The sequence below is a fragment of the Solanum tuberosum genome, unplaced genomic scaffold (assembly GCF_000226075.1).
Source record: "Solanum tuberosum cultivar DM 1-3 516 R44 unplaced genomic scaffold, SolTub_3.0 scf00237, whole genome shotgun sequence".
Classification (NCBI taxonomy): domain Eukaryota; kingdom Viridiplantae; phylum Streptophyta; class Magnoliopsida; order Solanales; family Solanaceae; genus Solanum; species Solanum tuberosum.
The window spans coordinates 126,352-134,175 of record NW_006239161.1 but is presented as its reverse complement, the minus strand read 5'-3'; positions in this window follow the sequence as shown (position 1 = coordinate 134,175).

Here is a 7,824-nt window from a genome sequence, read left to right as displayed (position 1 = left end):
ATATTATAAAGCTTGGAAGAGCTCTATAATATGGTTTACTATCCGATCTGCACTTTGCTCTCCACCATTGCATAATGACTTCTCTTAGAGATAGTCTTGCTATGTTGATACCTGCAAAAGAAGAAAAATAGGACCAAGTCATGTTAGCATAATCAGATCTTAGGAACACATGTGTTAATGTCTCTTGATCCGGTGTAATACAACACCAACATCTCGACGGACCTTCAATGCCCTATCTCCTCACTCTATCATCCACCGGGACCTTAAATTTCCATAGTCTCCACATTAGAAATGACATTTTGAATGGTACTCTTTTTGTCCAGATCCATTTGTATATTCGATTTGGTTCCCCTTTATGCCTAATATAATTTCATGCTGACTTGACTGAGAAGCTTCCCCTTGTATGCAGCTTCCATCTTTCCCTATCTTCCTCAGTCCTCCCTCGTGGAGGTTTAATGTTCCTCAAGATATGCTCAGCCAATTCTGCTGGTAGTATTTCCCTTACTATTTCCTCGTCCCATTCTCCTTCCTTGGTAAGATCCTCTAATCGTTCATATCTGTCATCCCATTCGAATTCTTCCCCTGTGATGGTGTAAAGATCTCCCAAACCTGTCCAGTAGTCATGCCATACAGATGAGGTACCTCGCCTAGGCTGCCACAAGATTTGATGATCAACTTGCTCTCTAGCTTGCATCATTTTTTCCAGACTTGTGATCCTCTCCCTCCCATCTTCCATATTACTATATTAGGGTGCTTCTTCCTGCAATATTTATTCATCATATAGTCACTCCAAGGTGTCTTCTTTGTTCGAAAATTCCACCACAACTTGCAGAAAAGTGCTGCAGAGATGTCCTGGATCATTCGAAACCCCAATCATCCTCTATCCTCCGGTAGGCATAAGTTATTCCAGCTACTCTAATGTCGACCTCTTCCTCCAATGCAGCTGCTCCAGAAGAACTGAGCCATCATTCTTTGAAGTTGTGTCATTACATTAGTAGGGGGGTTCATCACTGATAAACAATAGATCAGAGTATTTTGCAATACATGTTTTATTAGTATTGCCCTTCCCCCGTATGATAACAATTTTACCTTCCATCCTTGTATCTTTGCCGCTGTCCTTTGAATCAATTGCTGGTAATACGCTTTTTGCTGCCTCTTGTAAAATATATGACATCCTAAATCTGTAAAAGGGAAATCCTTTCTCAGAATTCCTGTAGCCACTTTTGCCACCACTGCGTCACCCCCTGAAACTCCATGGTGCATGTATATTGCACTTTTATCCTTATTCACTTTCTGTCCTAAAATCGCCTCATACTTCCTTAGAGTCTCGCCTATCATGTTCATCGTTCCCACCTCTGCTTTGCATAATATTATCATGTCATCTACGAAAGCCATATGATTTAACATTTGGCTCCCTCTAGGCATACCAAACCTCTTAAATTCCTTCTTCCGCATGAGAGAATTAAGGGATCTCAACATCACTTCTGCAACCAATATGAATAGAGTAGGCAATAATGGGTCTCCTTGCTTAAGTCCTCTGGATGATTGAAAGAAACCTTTGGGTTGTCCATTCACTAAAATTGAGTGCCAATTATAGCTAATCAGTCTATACACCATATCAATGATTCTATCCCCAAAACCTAGCCTTCTTAGTACTTTGGTTAGATACAACCACTCCACTCTGTCATACGCCTTCATCATATCAAGTTTAATAACTAGATTAGGTGTTTTCCCTCTTTTTCCTATCTCTGAAACAATTTCCTACCCTAGTAATATATTCTCAGCAATACTTCTTCCCTAAAGGAATTCCGCTTGCTCTGGAGAAATAATCATTGGTAAAACACCTTTGATTCTTTCATGGACTATTCTCGAAAATATCTTGTTCACAAAGTTGCTCAGTGAAATAGGTCTCAGATCCAAGAAATTATTAACTGCTACTTTTTTAGGGATGAGCACCAGGTTTGTATGTGATATATCGAGGCAGTTCTGCGCCACATACAAAGGCCTTGACCATTTTGTATATATCCTCTCCAATTATTTCCCAGGTGCTCTGGTAGAAATCCCCTGTCATCCCATCTGCTCCTCCAACACTATTTTTATTCAACCCCATAACTGTCTTCCTTACTTCTACTATTGATGGCATGACTTCCAATTGCTCATTCATAGTACTTGTAATTACCATTGGCAGCTCCTCTAACATACCAAAGTCTTGACACGATTCTTCTTGCCTAGTGAACTGTTTGATATAGAATTCCACCGTCGCTTCTGCAATATCCGCTTGTTGCTCCAACTATTCACCTTCTTCATTTTGAATCCTATTAAACCGTAGTCTGTTTCTTCTGCCTTTGACTATGGTATGAAAGAACTTTCTGTTTCTTTCTCCATCTTTAAACCACTCCATCCCTGCTTTTTGTTTCCAGAAATTCTCCTCCCTATTTAGTTGTTTTTTTAAGTCAGCTTGAGCTCTGTGCAGACTTTCTCTATTCCCTGGTGTCGGGGTAACTTCAAATTGCACTTCATGTACCCGTATAACTTCCTAGAGCATAGCTATTTCTTGAAAAATATTACCGAATGTATCTTTGCTCCATTGAGTTAAAGCTTTCTTGACCCTTTTAATTTTATGATGGAACATAATAAAGGGGTCGCCTTCAAAATCTGCCTTCCACTGATTCCGAATTAGCTTTATGAACGAATCCTCCTCTAACCAGAAATTTAAAAATATGAATGGTTTTCTCACCTCCTCCCTGCTCATTTCACATGTTATTGATAACGGTGCGTGGTCAGAACCACTTCTCACTAAATGTTCAACCTCTAAAATAGGGAAAATGTCGTGCATCTTCTCATTAGTTAAGACCCTATCCAACCTTTTAAATATACACTCCTCGTCAATTCTCCCATTCCACCAAGTGTACTTGCTACCTCGAAACCCCCTATCCTCTATGTTGCTCACATTTATGATGTGGTTGAAATCTCTTACTTCTTCCTCCGTTACTGCTCTGCCCCCCAGCTTCTCATTCTCATTGCTAATTACATTGAAGTTTCCCCAATTAACCATGGAATATTCACTATACTTGCTAACTCAGAAGTAGATTCCCATAATGTTAGTCTCTGTCCCTGAGTACACTTGGCATATACTATTGATATCATCACCTCTATTCCCAATCCCTGGTGCTGCAGTTTCAGGGTTAACATTTGGTCTTGATCCCTTTTAATCTCATACTTCATGTCCCCATCTATGAATACCCAGATCTTCCCGTTTGAGTTCGCAGCTGCATGTTGCATTCCCAATCTTCTCCTACATTCTTCAAGCCCTTGCCGATCTTCAAATGGTTCCACCAATCCGACAAAATAAAATTGTTATTTTTTATGCATTTGGATTAATCTAGTAAACGCCTTTTGTGTATTTACAGACCTAATATTCCAGATTAGAGCTCTCATTTATACTTAAAGTTTTTGGTTATCGTTCTCTTTGACTGCCTAGATGAAGCTTGTGCCCCAACAATATCTTTTTCTCCTTGCTTTTTCTGCTTGGTATGTGCCTCCCTTAATTTGTTGATCTGCTTAGGAGATAGATCCCCTTCCATCACCACCTTAGTAATGTTTGGCGCCATATCACCTCCATTCGCGCTGACTTCCTTTTGTTCTTCAATGTCTCTATAATCAACGTCATTCTGTAAATCTAATGGTAATGTTTCCTCCTCACCCATTTCATATACCACCATTGTTCCTTTGTTTTGCTTTGCATTTTCCTCCTCAATAACGACACCCTCCTCTTGAGTCGCTGGTTCTTCTTGATTAATTGGTTCACTTTCCATGCTTTCTTTTTTATGCTGGTTGGTTTTCTCTCCCTCTACAAACTGTCTTGTTTCCTTATCTTATTTATTAATTTTTTCCTTCTTGCCATGGAAACTTCTGTGAACCCAGTCCTTAGTATTCTCTTTCATAGTTGGTTCCTGGTTTTCCTCTACATCCCCTTCATCAACATCCTCCTTGAGGGTCTCTAAAGCATTTTCATCCTTATAATCAATTTCCTCTTCTATTTGTCTGGCCTTTTCTATTTTGTATCTATTTCTTCTGCTAACTATCCATTCTTGTCTATTTTGTTTATTTCCCACCACTTTTCCGCTTGCCAATATTCGTTTTTGCTCTGCCATTGTACCCAGTTGGACCGTATCCTTCTCCTTCTCCGTATTTTGTTGTTCTCCCCTCCTCTTGTCATACAATTTTGGATGAATCGTCCAACAATTATGTTCATCGTATCCCTGCAATCGACATTCCTTACAGTATTTTGGCATATAGTCGTATTGAACCTTAATCCACTTTGATTTTATATGCCCAGTGACATCATTCTCTTCATTTATTCTCACCCTCTAAGGAAGCTTCGCAGTCAGGTCAACCTCTATTTTAACTCTTGCACAACTAGGTTTGGTTTGGTTCTTCGTTGCCATGTCCACTGTTAGTGGTTTCCCCACCACACTAGCTATCGAAAAGATTGCCTCCTTAGTGAAAAAATTAGGTGGTAGATCTGGGAAAGAAATCCAGGCTACCCCTATAGTAGTTTCCATGTCCGGTTCAAACCATGGATCCCATTTAAGAGTTCTCATCTGCCAGTAATTCTCCTTCACCTTAACGTAAAAAGCCGCCGTTGACAACAAGTGTACATAATCCTCCATCATAGTAAGCCTGATCAAAATGTGTCTCGTGTCCAGAACTCCTATTGTGCACTCACTCTTAATTCCACATTGTCCTGGGAAGGTTCTCCTCAATTCTTGTACCTCTGGTTTACCATATGAGAATTTGCCAATGATGGCATATTGGAGATTCTTCTGAGTTATAAGCGATTTGACTTTCGAAGATTTCCAAGTTATGTTGGGTTTGCCATGTATAAAAGTCACCGGTTTAGGGGAAACATGAGGATGGGGATTATTGATCTTTGGTTTAAGAATATTGGCATATTGGTTAGGGATAAGTTCTCCTTTGAGAGGTAGTGTTACTGGTTTGTCTTGCGTGGGGAGGGGTGGGAAATCCTCCCGTGGGATGACCCCACCGGTGGTGGTTTTTGCCATGTCGGATGTCAATGACTTAGGTTTTGGATGTTTATGGTTTTTGGATGTCGGTGGATACTTGATATTTTTGGGGTTTAGCTAGCTTTTCAAGGTAAGGCAACCCATGAGGTACTTTGGTGTATTCTGGGTATCCAAAGAACTTATATCGTGCCGTAATGTTAAAATAAGTAGTGCTTGGGAGGCAACCCAAGATTTCTTTTTAGTCTTTAAATTTTGTTTTGGGTAAATTGTTTTTTATTAAGATGTAGGGATTGATTTTGGAATATGTTAGCAGTATGAGCTGGGAAATTTTAAGGTAGATTAGTATCTGCGAGCAGGGTTTACGGATCTTTATTCACTTTACAACTCGTAGATTCCACTCGTAGAACTTAAAAAAAATAGATCCTGCATGACTTTTTCTGTGAGCCACACTTACGAGTCGTAGTCCCTTCTATGGACCATAGGTGGTACCCGTAGAAATAAGGAGAATCGACTACCTGCATGTTTAGATCTATGAATGCTCTTTACTAGACGTAAACAATATCACATCACGTAGATTGCCTTTGTAGATATCATGTATGTTTCCCATAAATAAAACCTCAATAGTTGATTTACGAAGCCTTTTAATAGCTCATAGGACCTTCTACGATTCAAAGATTGTCTTCGTGAATCTAAAAAATTATATAGCACCCAACCCGACCCGCCACAACTTTGATGTTTAAAATTCAGTCCCATATCAAAACTCCCCCTAAAATTCTGCATGCATTACCCTAAATTCCAATTGTTTGTCACGACCCGATTTCTCAGATCATAGTGAAACCTACTACATCTCGCAATAGGTAAGGCTAACCCATAGACTGGATACATAAGCAACCGGATATCACGTGGAAGATAACAATAAGAAACATGCTGCTTATATCATAGAGATAAAAAAGAAATAAACATATGAAACCATCCCCAAAACCTGACATCAGTTAGTAATTGAGCATCTAATCAAAATAAGATTACAAGACTTTTAAAAATAGAATATAAGTACAGTCTGTCTCTAAATGCAACATAAAGACTAGTCCTAGCAAAAGTAGATGGAAACTAGCGACTCCAAATGTCAGGACTCATCCAGTCTTTGAATCCCAAAAGCTACTCTACACGAGATCCAAATCAATAGTTAGACCTCGTACTATGATCTGCAAGGTGTAGAAGTGTAGTATGAGTACCAACAAGCGGTACTCAGTAGGCATTGACCAAGTGAGATCCAAAGGCAAAGCAAATATAAACAACAAGTAAGGAAAGTACATTACAAGTATCTAAGCATGGGATATAATATGATAGAACATGCAATAAGAATGAAGAAATATGGTTCATAGAGTAAGGAAACTGAGTCAAAGAATGTACTTGGAGGCGCAATCCCAACAACCTACTCACGATAAATTTATGCTCTGGAAGTGAACTAACCAAACAAACCTAACAACAATCAACACAATCATAAGAATACACAAATATAGTCAAACAATAACCTAACTGGACCCTATAAGGCTTGAAGGTACAAACAAGAACCATATCCCAACCAGCCCCCATAAAACCTAAGGGTGCAAACAACCACCAATTATACTGGTGATAGGCAAATGCATATGAACGGAGGTTATGCAGTAGAATCAACTGATCTATCATTAACTAAGTATATACACCTACCCCTGCCGGCAGCGAGGTAGGAACGATCCAATTCCCTCTTCCTGTATAGCAATTCACACGACCAGAGGGACCCATATGGGATGCGGGAAGCTCGTATACACTGCCTGGGTTAAAGCCAAGATTTACAACATATCAATAACCATCACGAGATCGGATCTTCTCCACCGTGGTTTCAAATCAAGTCTACCATTGTTCCGAAGGTACAAGTAGCCAAACCAAAGTTGGAAAGGGAGATGACGCGCCAACTAGTTAAGTAAAAAGCTAAGTACATCCCAGATACCTCTAATCTTACAAGTAGTAAAGGAGCACGTCCTAGACACCTCATAAATCTCAAAAATCAGTTTATCAAAGTGATCCAGGTTGTAAGACTCCCATTAAAATAAGTTTTAAAAAGTAGCAGTGTGAAAACAATATTTCTCGAAATAATAATAATTTTTCTATACATGAACCCGCATCGCACAACAAAACACGTGAGAATGAGCAACTAATGCAATGTATGCCACCACCAACATCCAAACAAGAGCACAATCAGAAATACACTACCAACACAATCATACTGCTAAGGCAAAAAGAACTAACCTGGAGTCCAACTTGTCCTTGACCACAACCTCGGGACCAACAATATATCAACAAGAATAATAAAAGCATAAAAGATCACTGCTACTCACAAGCGAAGGAATAAAAAAGAGTTCCAGAAACAAATAGGGGGAGAAATAAATCATGGATCGACGCTTTAATCCAAACATAACACTCCAGCTACAACTGTGCACAAATAATGCCAACTTACGACGACGACCAACCACTATGTCCAAGCAACATTTTAATTATTAACTCAATTCATTTGATTTGAACAAACTCTACACAACACAACTATTTGACACCCATAATCCAAACCATTCTGATGTGTGCTTAACATCAAAGGTATATTGCTCACATCAAGCTTGCATTACTCTCTTGGATTTTTAGTTATTTGTTGTGTAAATGGTGATATCATTCCTTAGTGAGCATGAAAAAAGATACTCCCTTTGTTTCAATTCTTTTGCTTTGTTTTAAATTTGAGGACCAAACTAATTTATATTCTGTAGGAGTT